At 42.0% G+C, this 15,585-nt stretch overlaps 1 long non-coding RNA gene across 1 annotated transcript; it reads right to left on the bottom strand.

Annotated features, from left to right (window-relative positions):
* Positions 1-792: 792 nt before the first annotated feature.
* LOC139181282 (uncharacterized) lies at positions 793-10,055 on the bottom strand. The gene is made up of 3 exons (XR_011565284.1): positions 7,978-10,055; positions 7,372-7,549; positions 793-2,637 (listed from the first exon to the last, which is right to left on the bottom strand). It is a non-coding gene; the product is annotated as an uncharacterized lncRNA (long non-coding RNA).
* Between the last annotated feature and the right edge of the window lie 5,530 nt (positions 10,056-15,585).

The raw sequence follows: 15,585 nt of genomic DNA on the forward strand, positions 1-15,585 counted from the left end.
TTTTTAGGCTCACTTGTTCAGTCGCGCTGTGGGGAGGGAGGGAGGGATGCTGCAAACAAATAACACTGGCGTGCGCTCGCAGTGCCTCAGCCACACTGGGTCTGCCCCCACTCACGGCGCGTGTAGCCTCCCTGCCCACACTGCTCGGGCTCTAGGTTGTTCCACCAAGAACAATCCGAGGCCGGCCCTGGGCTGCATGTACCTCCCAGGTCCAAGCCGCTCAGGTTCAGGCACTTGGGTAGTCCTCAAAGGCGCAGACTCTGTTGGGCCTGCATTTTGTGCTCTTCCCAGGTCCGAGCAGCTCAGGTGATGAGGTGTTTGGTGAATGCCAATGCTGCGACTTATCGTCTCCCCGCCACTCAGTTATCTGGGTGTAAAACCGACGCACCTTCTCAGGCAGATGTTGACCGTCCAGACCCCCAAGCAGTTTTAGCTAGCAAAGAAGCCTGCTTACAGTTTTATAGATAATGTCTCTCTGGGGCTGCGATTGTCCCCTTCCGGCTCTGGCTGCCTGTTACCGGAGGGGGAAGGTCCGCAGCTGACTATCTCTATTCAGTCCTTTGTTCCGTGTGCGGGCCTGGTGGTGTCTTAGGTTGGGGCTGGCTTTTCGCGTGGTAGATATCCCACAGTCTGGTTTGCTAGCCCAAATTATTTCGCTCAGATAGCGCTCAGGGTATTCAGGCCAGATTCTTACTCTGAGCGATGCAGCCCGCGCCCGTGCCTCCCTGCCCAGCCCCCGCTTGCTAATGGCGTATGCAGGCGTCTGCGCTGCTTATCTGCTGGGGGAGTTACCGTAGGGCTCGCAATCTGTGAGTTTTAATTGTTTATTTTTTCTCCCTGTTATGTTGCCCTCTGTGCTTCCAAAGCTCGGCACAGATTCGGCAGTGAGAAGGTTTCCTGGTGTTTGGAAACTTCTCTCTTTTTAAGACTCCCTTCCCGGGACGGAACTCCATCCCTCCCTCTTTTGTCTCTTTTTTTTTTGTCTTTTATATTTTTTCCTGCCTCCTTTCGAAGAGTTGGGTTGCTTTTCTGGGTGCCTGATGTCCTCTGCCGGCATTCAGAAGTTGTTTTGTGGAATTTACTCGACGTTTAAATGCTCTTTTGATGAATTTGTGGGGGGGAAGTGTTCTCCCCATCCTACTCCTCCGCCATCTTGGCTCCTCCTCCATATTGAGTCTTGAAGTATAAGCTAAGGTTGTATGAGCCATCTTGAACTGCAACTATTAAAATACTGTTTATTTCATGGATATGGATATCTCATATTTTTAGAGATTTTAAAATAGATTTTAACTCCTAGTGTATGACTTTAAAAATGCAATTCACATTTAATAAGCATACATAGTGGTACTGCCTGCTTAAAATCTTTTGTCTTTCACAACCCTGCCATAAAAAGTTTGTAGACTACTCATATAGACTCTATTTCTTTGCCTTCTCTACCTTTTAATGGTTTTGATGATAACCATCCTATTTTCAGTTTTGCTAGTAGTTTTCTATAAATAAATAAAAATGAATTTGAACCTGTTTTTCCTCTTATCATAAATGCTATGCATAGAATGCTATTTCCTTTCCCATATTCAATGAAAACTGACTATGTTTCCTCTCTTTCTGCCAATTCTCAGTTTTGGTTGATATAATTTGAGGTTTTATATACAGTTTATATGGGTTTCCCACATGGCACTAGTAGTAAAGAACCCGCCTGCCAATGCAGGAGACATAACAGACGTGGGTTTGATCCCTGGGTTGAGAAGATCCCTTGGAGGACAGTATGGAACCCATTCCAGTATTCTTGCCTGGAGAATCCCATGGACAGAGGAGCCTGGCAGGCTACAGTCCATAGGGTTTCAAAGAGCCGGACACGACTAAAATGACTTAGTAAGTACAGCACACATACAGTTTATATAGTTACTGAATCTTGTTTATTTTGTGTCTTCTGTTTTCCAAAAATTTAAAAATATTTACATTACAAGTTTGCTTCTCTAGCAGTTTAAGAGTAATGTGCTGAAGCGGGGCCAAGATCAAGTTGTTTTAAGAAAAAAAGGGGGTTCAATGTCAGGATTTCATGTACTAAGACTGGAATTTAATCTAGAAAATCTCAGGAAAGTGGGAGCCAGAGCCATTTCTACTGTTTACATCATTCCCCCTATTTTAAAGCAGTGTTACAGCAAACTTTGGTCTGTCAGAAATACATTCAGCTGCTAGTAAGAGATATAATCATGATGGCCTAAATAAATTGCAATCTTGTTTTTCTCTTGTTTTCAGATAAACTCTATAAGAATCAATGCAAACCAAGCCATGGTAATTCTATGAAGCACCAAGTTCCCAGAGTCCTTATATTTTTCTGTTCATTGATGTGTGGTTTCCATTCTTGGGGGCTTCCCTGGTGGCTCAGATGGTAAAGCATCCGTCTGCAATGCAGGAGACCTGGGTTCGATTCCTGGGTGGGGAGGATCCCCTGGAGAAGGAAATGGCAATCCACTCCAGCACTCTTGCCTGGAAAATCCCACGGATGGAGGAGCCTGATAGCTACAGTCCATGGGGTCGCAAAAAGTCGGACATGACTGAATGACTTCACTTCACTCACTTCCATTCCTGAGGTCACAGGATGGCTGCTGGAGCCCTAACCATCATGTACAAGTTCTGGACATTGCAAAAAAGAGAAGAAGGGATGGGTAAGAGGCTTTTTCTCAAGTCCCACCCAATGACTTCTGCTTGTATCTCATTGCCTTGCCCTGTATTATTAAGAGTTCTGAGAAATGTCCATTTTTAGTTAAGCACGTCACTACCACCAAATATATAGATAGAAAGGATAGAGAGTAGGTAGGCAACTAGGAGTTTCAGCCATAACACCCTTAAACATGATTCTTTGAGCATTTATATGGCTTTACTCCTGTTAAGATAGTTCCCTAGAAGTAGAATTTCAAAATCAAAATGTGCTTCCCCAAAACACTGTGCATGTTTACATTCCCACAAGCAGTGTATGAGAGTTCCCATTTTTCCATAGCCTTGCCAATATTGGCCATTATTAGCTTGATTATCAATTTGATATATGAAAATCGGTATCTTTTTCACTTTTCATTTCCCTGATAACTGGTGAATTTGAGCTTCTTTTTACAAGTTAACTTATTGACTTTTACAAATTGGGGTTTGTCTAGGCAAAATACTCTTTCAACTAAGTCACCCTTCACCCCCTCATCCAAACTACCAAACCAAGACTAGGTTTGTAAAGAGTATTCAGAGCTAGAGATGTGTAGAAAGTTGATTGAGCCTATAAAGATAAGTTCTATGACATAGCGTCTGAAAGGGAAATTGAGTTTTATTCTGGACCATGTGAAATTCTAATGAGGAAGAAAAGGCCAAGGGAGACGCTTGTTAATCAGAGTCATAAGATCTGGGTGAAGAGAGAGACAGAAAAGTGATTGTTTAGGATGTTCTGGGAAGTTGTTGATTCAATTCCCATACTTGGCTCACAATGAGGGTCTTTATCTGGAGTTACTCCTGATAGCAGTAGAAATGTCTGAGAAGAGGAAGAAATCAGCTCAGTTCCTGCCAAAGGCTTGGTTGACTTATGGTATTACAGACTCATCCAGCCTGAATAGAAAGATACTTTTTTTTTTTTTTTTTGATTTTCTACCCAACATAAAAACCCCACATGTTCTACCAATTAATGACACCCCGTCACTTGTCACTGAATAACTCAAAGATAAAAAATTTGTCTGTTCAGGCACCTCTTGGAATTCACGCTTGCATAACTCATTTGACAACTTATTAAACATGCTCTGAAACTCACTTGTATATCCTAGAATGGTCAAAAGCCCTGCTTGGTCTTCATTTGACCTCTATATCCTCATATATTTGACCTATATTTGACCTCTACATCCTCATAGTCCCTTCCTGGGGCTTTCTCCATTGCTAAATCCCTCCAGATATTTCAGATCCTCCCTATTTGCATTCCACTGAAATGATCCAGTTGAACCAACCATCTTATTGGACTAATAACTTCACTGAACTTCCGGAGGTTGTCATACAAGGAATTACACTGCATAGCCTCTACCATTTTGTTGACACTCCCCTCGCTGTCTATTTCCTTTCAAAGTCAAGTTCTCCTGACAAGTGACTCTTCCCTTAAAGTGAGGTGACCAGTCTTTTCACTCCGATTGCCTGTCTCATGTCTTCAAGATGCCTTTCTCAATCCTTGAAATTTTGGTGAATAAGATTTTCTCCATCTAATTACAACTTCTTAGAAAAATATTTGTAGCCCCTTGCAAATTTTCTCCTACAAGTTGAGAAAGAAAAAACAAATCACAGTATTTACTTGTGGAACTGGGCTCCTCTGTCCTGTGTAATATCACACTCTCTGCTTTTTATAATGGTTAGAGAAGAACTCTTCTGTGGGAACACTTTCAATAATTCTGTAACTTTTTGGTCTTTTATGTCTCTGGCCCTTTTCTTGAGTACATGAATTAATCAAATATGGCTTTCCCTATCCAACCCAGGTACAAGTCCCACTGCATCAGTAGAATGCTTGGTTCAAACTGGGAAATATGCAACTGTTGTTTGATCGAATCTGGCAGCATTCAGGTTTAGAGAAGATCTTATGCCACTCATCCTGCCTGTTCAGAGTCAGGAACCAGCCTGGTATCATGCTCCTGCTCACTAGAAGAGAGTGGTTCTTTGGTGGGTGTGCTTTCTCTTACAAGAAGAGCAGAGTAGTTTGCCTACAAGGTGTCTTAACTGTAGATCTAAAACTACTCATCACTCCGACTCCCCTCATTTCTTTATCTTAATCTCTGGACTCCCAAGGTGGAGTTTGCTTCTGGTGCAGTCTGAAGCACAATACCCTCTCCTGATTTAGGTGAAACAAGTCAGTAGGATTTTTTTGCCTCCCAGGATCCAGGCAGTACTTTGGTTACACAAATCTACACCATATATATTAGGGCTTCTAGGTACTAAGGGCAGGTGTCATTCCTATGACAACTTCTCTCCTTCATCCCACAAACACAAAAATTAATTAGTGGATACTGTATATGTCAATGCTTCTTACAAATTTGGTCTGAGGCCTCTTCTGTGGTTAGAGGTGGGAGCTCTTTCTTCCACTACATGGAAGGTTGCTTTGTAGAAATCTAGCTTTAGAGGTTCAACATACTTCCATTGGTCTCCAGCTGAATTGATATCGTCCGCCTCCCATCCAACCCAATATTTTATAATATTGCTACCATCTCTTCTTCCTCCTCAAATTGCTCCATCAAGAACAATAATCTGGTGGTCCATCTGGTGAAGTCCAGGCCTCGTCTGGTCTGTAAGATCTTATTATAAATTCTCCTGCTATGCCATGGTCTAGTGAGCAATGCCCTCATCACTTTCATCATCTTACTAAGTAAATCTCTCTAATCTCAACACACGTGTAGAGGCCTCTTCTTCCTCTTGAGCGATATGTGGTCAGAAACCTAATAGGCAAGTCTTTCTGACTGTCAACATTACCAAACATCTGTGAAAATCCTTTCAGACATTGACTTCACAGAGAAAGAGGCATTTGCAGCTTTAAACCCAGGTATGGTCTATAATGCTAGGTACTACAGACTTTCTTTAATCTCTGTCAATTCTATGTCTCCAAAGCCATACTGTGGAATGCCTTCAGTCACAGGCACTACATTTTTTGCTAATGTTTCTTATTTCTGTTAACAGCCTACCTGATGGTTGTTCCCTTAGTTGAAAAATCAGCTTCAGGAAACTCTTTTTCATTAGATGAAACAGGTAGGAAGCCCATGTCAGCCCAGTGTTGGTCACAGGCCTCCTTTCCCTTCCAGGAAAGTTTCCAGTTTCTAAGGAATTGTGGTTCTATTGGATGAACACTAACTTCCAGATTACAGATTCAGGAGTAATTTGTTAGAATTTATTCACTCAATTATGCTCACAAGACAATATTTCAATGTGGGAGAATCAAATGTATCTTATTTAAAATTTAATCATACATAGATATATGCTGTATGCATCTTGTCCCAAGTTCAACAAATGTTAAAACATATTATACCCAGTTATGATGCATTTACCTACAAATACAAAAAGACTTAGAAATCGTGGTGTCTCTTTCCTTATGACAGGGCATAAGGTAAGACAAAATTGCTTTTAACTTTGAGGGGATATATGGATATTCCCTGAATGATTAAACTCCTGGAAACTTTGTCAGAATCATCAATTTTTATGAGATTTATAATCTATTTTTCTTTTGTTTTCTGTTGTATGAAGGCATCTAAGGTAACTTCTACTTCCTTCTCACTACAACAGCAGGATGGAATACCTATGGTAGATGAGCACAATGGCAGATAAAATGAGATATGATCAGCAGAACAGCTTAGATGCAAAACAACTTAATTCCTGTGGCTGGATGCAAACTGAGCAAGTCCATTCATAGGACACCCAGGAAGCTTTTCTTCAGCAGAACTCAGTGGGCAGCTCTGAGCAGATCATCTGCAGGGACAATAACATTCAACTTTAAGGGATCTGTGTGCTTGAGTGGGCTCCAAAAGCAGCCCAGAGATCAGGGAAGGAACAAATTATTTTGAGCAAATGTTTTATATCTTCCAACAAAAATTAATGAACAGCTGTGAGGAAACAACTCTTGACTTAGTTATATAGGTGATGGAACAGAGAGCAAACACCTCTGCCCTCAAATTGCCTGTAGTCTATTGAGGGAGCAATAATGCTGAAACTAAGGATGCTGGTAGGCGCAACTAGCATTTATGGACAGGATCAGGTATGAAAGGGAAGTTAAAAGAAGAGAGAAGGTCCTTCATACAAGCTTAATCTGTTCACTTTTTAGAAAAGAAATAAGGAAAGCAGGTGTTTTACAGACTGATGAGTTCTGTAGGAGAGCCATCCAGGACCCAGACTCTGGTCTGTACCTCGGAAGACAGTGAATGTGGAAGCTGAAGGGAACATTGTGAGAGGCAGAGGGAGTTGAGGTGGCAGAGGCACCTGGGTCTCCCCATTTCACCCTGGATGGGTATGTGGTAGATGAGAATGCCATCAATAGACAGATTTATGGAACTCATCAGGTCTCATCCACCCAGATCAGATCTTCTCTTCTGTATCATGGAACCATTCAGTTTCCCTTCCAGACCACATGTTCAATGCCTTTTCAGAGAGTTTGCACCTCTAGTGTTTGTAAGCCTTTCCCATCTGCTTTTGGCTGTGTGGCAAATGAACAGTCTTTCTATTTATGGACCATGACTTTTGGGTAGATACTTGTCCATATTTGTTGATCTTTTTCTGCTTTCACTACTACCCCTACTCATTTTACTTTTTAAAATAGCATTTTAAAAACATTATAAAAGGAAAATAAGCTCTGATGAGCAGCATTAATATTTTTGTTACCATTATTGTTGTCCCAAGAACCTCAGTAGGGGCTGGAGGGATAAGGCACTCTGTCCAATCATCACTCCATGGTTCCTTCCCCACATTGCTCCACCCTGTTGGGTCCAGTTCTGGAACTTTTATTTTCATACACTGGCCAGAGTTCCACTGGAGCAGAATGACTGAAGTAAGTGGATCCCTGTGACAACAAGAAAAACATAATATTCACTGAGAGAGTGAGAATGAGAGAAAAGATAGAAAGAAAAGATAGTTGTAAGAGAGGATCTCAGGAAAATTGTCAGTCAGGAAAAACCAAAGTCCTTGTATGGATAATAGGGTGATTAAAAAGTGCATGAAGCTTTTCAACATAGACACAGGGTAGAGGAGGAACAGGAAGACGGCAGAGCACGGTCAAAGGACATCTCAGCTAAATTTAGGAACAGGCAAATGGACGCAGGACTGAAGTGCTCTGGTCACTCTGTAATCACAGTTCTCTGCCTGGCTTGATATAGATAAGGGAAAAGTAGAAAGACAGAAAAAGATGTTGTGTATATTAGTCAGGATACTCCAGAGAAATAGAATCAAAAGACTGTATATAGAAAGATTTATGTTAAGGAATTGGCTTACATTATTATAAAGGCTGGTAAGTCTAAACTTCAGGGTAAATGATCCAGGCTGGAGAACCAGAGATCTGTTGCTGTAGTTCAAATTCAAAGGCTATTAGGGGGGAAGACACAGGGAGGAACCAATGTTACATTACCCTATAGGGAAAGGAGACTAGCTCAGATCAGTAACTGCACAGTTCAGAGAGACAACCCTGCTCTCCTACTCATCTGGAAGAAAATGTTCTCAGATCCTTAGAATCCTCCTTTGAACTACAATCTGCATATTGTTGGAGTAGACTTAGTTATAACTCACACACTGGCAGGGCTGTACACGTGTTTGTGTGTATGTGTGGGTGTGTGTATGTGTGGGTGTGTGTATGTGCAGGTGTGTGTATGTGCGGGTGTATGTATGTGTGGGTGTGTGTATGTGCATGCATGTGTGTATGTTTCTTTTCAGAGGCTAAGGTTTTAGTAAAGTTAGTTTCCTCTAATCTCTGGAAGTCTAACTGCTATAGGTTGAGCTTTCTGGCCAAGCTGGGGAAATTTAAAGTGAGTGAGATCTGAGATACACTTTTGTTCTTTTTGAATTAGTAATTTAGGCAAATAGGAGGCTGCTTTGTTTATATGGGGATAATGATGGTAACAGAAAAAAAGGAGAGAGAAAATATCGTACAATAACAGATAACCTTGCAATATTATCCATGGGCCCAGGTAAACTAGACAAAATTACTCCAGTCTTTCCCATGAAACAAAACACATTTATTGCCAGATTACAGATGTAGTAATAGCTTCTGCTTTCATTTCCTATGGGAAAAAATGATTCATCCCTTTCCCATCAAGCTGTATGTTGTAAAAAAAGGAACTTGATACGTTGCAATATATTAATAGAGTGGCAAGAGAGCTCTAGAGGATATACAAGGAGCATGTCCTCTGGTGTGAAGCCAGAGAGAGGCATGAGGATGGGGCACTGTTCCAGACAATCAAAATAAGGTGGGGGTGTGGTAAGAAGCTGAGAAAAAAGTATGATGACTTGGAGAACGCTTCTTCAGTTTCCTTAACAATAAGGATTAGAAACAGTGAATATTTAATTATTGTTTTCTTACCTCTGAAGGTTATGACAATAAAATGAAATTACTGCAATGTGAGGTGCTTAGCATAGGAATTGACATCTTATAAGCACTGGGTCAACTACCCTAGGGAGTAGGAGAGGAAAAAGTCAAGGCAAAGGCCCAGGTTTCTGGAATAGGTCATTGACTGAGAGTAGGAACCTAACATTGGTTTGGAGATTGAAGACAATGAATGGGGCATTGACCATGTTGTAAATGACCCCTAGTGGAGATGCCTAGCAGAGAGTTGGATGCAGGGTCTGATGCTAAGCAGAGGGTGTAGGGTGGAGATATAAACTTGGACAGTAGCAGCATGTGAATGCTATTTGGAGCCCATAGAGTAGCTATCCTAGAGAGAGTGAAAATGCATTAAAGGGAGTCTCTGACAAAAACAATTGACCAAGATAATCACAATAGTATGATCACTCACCTAGAGCCAGACATCCTGGAATGTGAAGTCAAGTGGGCCTTAGAAAGCATCACTACGAACAAAGCTAATGGAGGTGATGGAATTCCAGTTGAGCTATTCCAAATCCTGAAAGATGATGCTGTGAAAGTGCTGCACTCAATATGCCAGCAAATTTGGAAAACTCAGCAGTGGCCACAGGACTGGAAAAGATCAGTTTTCACTCCAATCCCAAAGAAAGGCAATGCCAAAGAATGCTCAAACTACCACACAATTGCACTCATCTCACATGCTAGTAAAGTAATGCTCAAAATTCTTCAAGCCAGGCTTCAGCAATATGTGAACCATGAACTTCCAGATATTCAAGCTGGTTTTAGAAAAGGAACTCAGAGGATTGATCTCAGAGGAACATTTAATCTCAGAGGACCCAGAGATCAAATTGCCAACATCTGCTGGATCATCGAAAAAGCAAGAGAGTTCCAGAAAAACATTTATTTTTGCTTTATTGACTATGCCAAAGCCTTTGACTGTGTGGATCACAAGAAACTGTGGAAAATTCTTCAAGAGATGGGAATACTAGACCATCTGACCTGCCTCTTGAGAAACCTATATGCAGGTCAGGAAGCAACAGTTAGAACTGGACATGGAACAACAGACTGGTTCCAAATAGGAAAAGGAGTGCGTCAAGGCTGTGTATTGTCACCCTGCTTGTTTAACTTCTATGCAGAGTACATCATGAGAAACACTGGGCTGCAAGAAGCATGAGCTGGAATCAAAACTGCCGGGAGAAATATCAATAACCTCAGATATGCAGATGACACTACCCTTATGGCAGAAAGTGAAGAAGAACTATAAGGCCTCTTGATGAGAGTGAAAGAGGAGAGTGAAAAAATTGGCTTAAAGCTCAAAACTCAGAAAACAAAGATCATGGCATCTGGTCCCATCACCTCATGGGAAATAGATGGGGAAACAGTGTCAGACTTTATTTTTGGGGGGCTTCAAAATTACTGCAGATGGTGACTTCAGCCATGAAATTAAAAGACACTTACTCCTTGGAAGGAAAGTTATGACCAACCTAGATAGCATATTGAAAAGCAGAGACACTACTTTGCCAACAAAGGTCTGGTCTGTCTAGTCAAGGCTATGGTTTTTCCAGTGGTCATGTATGGATGTGAGAATTGGATTGTGAAGCAAGCTGAGCACCAAAGAATTGGTGCTTTTGAACTGTGGTGTTGGAGAAAACTCTTGAGAGTCCCTTGGACTGCAAGGAGATCCAACTAGTCCATTCTGAAGGAGATCAGCCCTGGGGTTTCTTTGGAAGGAATGATGCTAAAGCTGAAACTCCAGTAGTTTGGCCACCTCATGCGAAGAGTTGACTCATTGGAAGACTCTGATGCTGGGAGGGATTGGGGGCAGGAGGAGAAGGGGACAATAGAGGATGAGATGGTTGGATGGCATCACTGACTCGGTGGTCGTGAGTCTGAGTGAACTCCAGGGGCTGGTGATTGACAGGGAGGCCTGGCGTGCTGCGATTTATGGGGTCACAAAGAGTCGGACACGACTGAGTGACTGAACTGAACTGTGACAAAAACACTGGGAGCACTGATATTGTAGAAAGCATTGAGATAGAGGAAGAGCAGCCAACAAAGGAGCCTAAGGGGGATGGTAGAGGGGTATGAGGAGGCCTAGGGTGTATGATATCAAGGAAACCAAAGGAAAAGAGACTTTAGGAAAGACTTTCTGACTTCTATTAGGAAAGAAGAGTCAACAGTGTCAAATGTTGGAACAGTTGCTGGTTATCTCGTGATGCTCAAAGGAGTCAGGGTGAAGGGATGCTGAGGAGTGAGTCCCTTGGAGGAACTGTAGAAGTTGCTATCATGTGGGAGAGGGAGAAACAGGACAATAGTTAGAGGTGCAAATTCAAGGGAGTGTTTAATAGTGTACTGAGTACAGACAAGGCAAAGGCACCCCACTCCAGTGCTCTTGCCTGGAAAATCCCATCGATAGAGGAGCCTGGTAGGCTGCAGTCCATGGGGTTTTGAAGGGTCGGACACGACTGAGCGACTTCACTTTAACTTTTCACTTTCATGCATTGGAGAAGGAAATGGCAGCCCACTCCAGTGTCCTTGCCTGGAGAATCCCAGGGACGGGGGAGCCTGGTGGGCTGCCGTCTATGGGGTCGCAAAGAGTTGGACACGACTGAAGCGACTTAGCAGCAGTAGCAGAGAATGTTTAAGGACTACTGGAAAGGAGTTAGAGGCATCAGTGAAGCATGCCATAGAAAGAGGAAGTACATTAGACAGTAAAGTTCCTGAAAAGGGGCAAGAAGAAGGGGCTTAAAACACAGGTGAAAGTATCAACTTTAGATTCTAGGAGCTCAGTGTCATTTGTGGGGGCAGAAGAGAACAGGTGTAAATAAATGTGGGTCAGTTAAAATTTAAGTGATAGGGATTTGAAGGCATCACTTTTTCTTTTTCCCAAAGAAAGTATTTTATTGTGTTTAAAATTTGGGGGGAAAGTTATTTATAAGAGTATAAAACATGGTAACCGAAACTTCTGGGTTGAAGTTTTGAGAAGTAGCGCCTCATCTGGTCCTTCTATCACTCACCAGAGAGATCAATCATAGCTCTTTCAAATTCTAAGCCAACAGAACAGTTTCATCCTTTGTTGTTTCAAACACATGGTTGCAGAAGGCCTCACTTTTTAAATGCTTTTGTTCATTTTTGTCTGGACTGTCTTTGTTGCTCCGAATGGGCTTTCTCTAGTTGTGGTGAGCAGGGGCTTCTCTCTGCTTGCTGTAAGGGGGCTTCTCCTTGTCGTAGTGTCTCTTATTGCAGAGCGTGGGCTCTAGGGCACATGGGCTTCAGTAGTTGCTGCTCGTGGGCTTTAGAGTGTGGGCTCAGTAGTTGTGGCACCTGGGATTAGTTACCCCAAGGCATATGGGATCTTCCCTGACCAGGGGTTGAACCCATGTCCCCTGCATTAGTAGGTGGACTCTTAACCACTGGACAACCTCAGAAGTGCAAGGCATCACTTTCTGACTTCTATCTGTGTTTCCTGATAAACAGGAGGCTCTTTCATTACCCAAGAGTGGCAAGGTAGAATGGAGGATTGGAAGGATATGAAAAAAAGTTAGTAGTATAATGAAAAAAAGTTAGTAGTGTGTTAAAAAATAAAGATGAGCTGTGGAACTCAATTACTTGGATTTGAATCTTGGTTCTGATACTTCCCAGCTGTGTGGACTTGATTATATGATTTAGTCTTTCTATGTCTCCTTTTACTAATCTGTGAAATGAGGATAATGATAGCTATCTCACAGTGTGTTTTTGAGGATTCAATGAATCTAAAGCATGTAGACTAATTAGGACAATACATGGCACATGGCAAGCACTCAATAAATGTTCGGTTCAGTTAAGTTCAGTTCAGTCGCTCAGTCGTGTCCGACTCTTTGCAACCCCATGAATCGCAGCACGCCAGGCCTCCCTGTCCATCACCAACTCCCGGAGTTCACTCAGACTCATATCCATCGAGTCAGTGAGGCCATCCAGCCATTTCATCCTCTGGCATCCCCTTCTCCTCCTGCCCCCAATCCCTCCCAGCATCAGAGTCTTTTCCAATGAATCAACTCTTCGCATGAGATGGCCAAAGTACTGGAGTTTCAGCTTTAGCATCATTCCTTCCAAAGAACACCCAGGGCTGATCTCCTTCAGAATTGACTGGTTGGATCTCCTTGCAGTCTGAGGGACTCTCAAGAGTTTTCTCCAACACCACAGTTCAAAAGCATCAATTCTTCGGCACTCAGCTTTCTTTATAGTCCAACTCTCACATCCATACATGACCACAGGAAAAACCATAGCCTTGACTAGACGGACCTTTGCTGGCAAAGTAATGTCTCTGCTTTTGAATATGCTATCTACATTGGTCATAACTTTCCTCCCAAGGAGTAAGCATCTTTTAATTTCATGGCTGCAGTCACCATCTGCAGTGATTTTGGAGCCCCCCAAAATAAAATCTGACACTGTTTCCACTGTTTCCCCATCTATTTCCCATGAAGTAATGGGACTGGATGCCATGATCTTCGTTTTCTGAATGTTGAGCTTTAATGTTAGCTGTTACTAATGCACATTATCTTTAAATAGCTACTAAGCACATAGCTGAGTGCTGAGTGGTGTTAAAGATTGGTTGAGGCTGCTGCTGCTGCTGCTAAGTTGGGTCAGTCGATAGTGTTAATTCATAATGACTTTGTCAAGGAAGGTTGATGATTCTTCCAGGCAACTTGAGTACAGAGGTGGAGGTGAGTTGGATCAATCTAGGATTGCCAAGTAGGTGAGAACACATTTTTATTCCAATTTATTTGCTCATTTCTCCCTTGATCTATCACTATTTATGTCCTATGATAAATTTGTGCAGAATGTTTTAGCATGGAAATTAGCTAATACTTAGATAAATACAATTCTTCCTCATGACTTTCCATCTGAATTATCCTGAGAAAGCTTTAACTCAAATTGTCAATATATTTCACCATCAATATCAATATTATAATATTACAATGCCAGTTGTTATGGACTGAACTATGTCTTCCCAAAATTCATATGTTGAAGCCACCCCAGTGTGATTGTCTTTGGAGACACAGCCTTTAAAGAGGTAATTTAAGGTTACTGCTACTGCCACTGCTGCTTCTAAGTCGCTTCAGTCGTGTTCGACTCTGTGTGACCCCATAGATGGCAGCCCACCAGGCTCTCCTGTCCCTGGGATTCTCTAGGCAAGAACACTGGAGTGGGTTGCCATTTCCTTCTCCAATGCGTGAAAGTGGAAAATGAGAGTGAAGTCATTCAGTTGTGTCCAACTCTTATCGACCCCATGGACTGCAGCCTACCAGGCTCCTCCATCCATGGGATTTTCCAGGCAACAGTACTGGAGTGGGGTGCCATTGCCTTCTCCAAATTTAAGGTTAAATGAGGTCATAAAAGTGGGGTCCTGATACAATATGATTGGCATCCTTATAAGAACAGGCAGGGACAGTAATGATGTGTGCATGTGCAGGAGAAAGACCACGTGAAGACATTGAAAGAAGGTGGCCTTCTGAAAACTAAGAATAGAGGTCTCAGGAAAAGCCAAACCTGCCAACACTTTGATCTTGGACTTTCAGCTTCTAATACTGTGACAAAATTCCTATTGTTTAAATGACATTCTGCAGTATCTTGTTATGGTAGCCTTAGCAGACTAATACACCTGTGTTACAGCATACCTCTATATAGTGGTAGGTACAAACTGAAAAATAAGAGCCTGCTCCCTGAGGAATATCCTTCTTGTTTGTAGATGGAAAAGTTCTTGTTGGCATTTTGTACCCCGGACGGTATGAGAGAATATGCCTAGTTTCAGGTCATTTCTGCATTGCTTCAATTCCCCCCATATTCACTAATTCCGTGGACCCAGGTGGCTACCTCAGGTGAGTGAACCAAGAAATATACTTGTCAGTTTCAGTCACTCTTACTGGAAAGGGGTTCTTTTGATGTGCTTCAAAATTCGTTCCTTATATTCCCATAGTCATTCCTGTGGGGCCACATTCCATACAGATATCATATTAGAACAGTTTTCCGTTATACTTCTACTTGATTAAATGGCTAGACCACTAGCCACTTCCCTTGAATCAATAAAAAGTCAAACTTGAACCATTTTATTTTTATTTCCTTCAATCAAGCTGTTGTCTTTCCAAGCAAGATGTCAGCTATTCATCGTGGAACTGCCATTCATAAAGCAAGCAGATTTTTGTTGGTCAATAGTTGCTCATAAGCCACTTGTCAAGTGGCCCAAGTGGCCATAGGATTTAGCAATTCCCAGGTGTTTCCAAAGTTAGGCCGTGGGGGAAAGACTACACCTACTTATGAATTCTCCATTCTCTCCTCTAGTAGCATATTCATCTATAAATCATTTCCATTTTATTTTGGAACTCTTCTTGGCATTGTCCTCTCTGTTAGAATATTTCTGATATTGCTCAAGACATTTTGAGTATTTCAGTATAATTTTACAGTTTTCAGTCATAAGAGCAATTTTAACTAGCATCCAATAGCAAGCTTGTTGTCTCCCAAATAGTTGCCTCTCAAATTTCTGGTCCAAA

This window comes from Bos indicus, chromosome 3 (genome assembly GCF_029378745.1).
Source record: "Bos indicus isolate NIAB-ARS_2022 breed Sahiwal x Tharparkar chromosome 3, NIAB-ARS_B.indTharparkar_mat_pri_1.0, whole genome shotgun sequence".
In the NCBI taxonomy this organism is placed as follows: Eukaryota; Metazoa; Chordata; class Mammalia; order Artiodactyla; family Bovidae; genus Bos; species Bos indicus.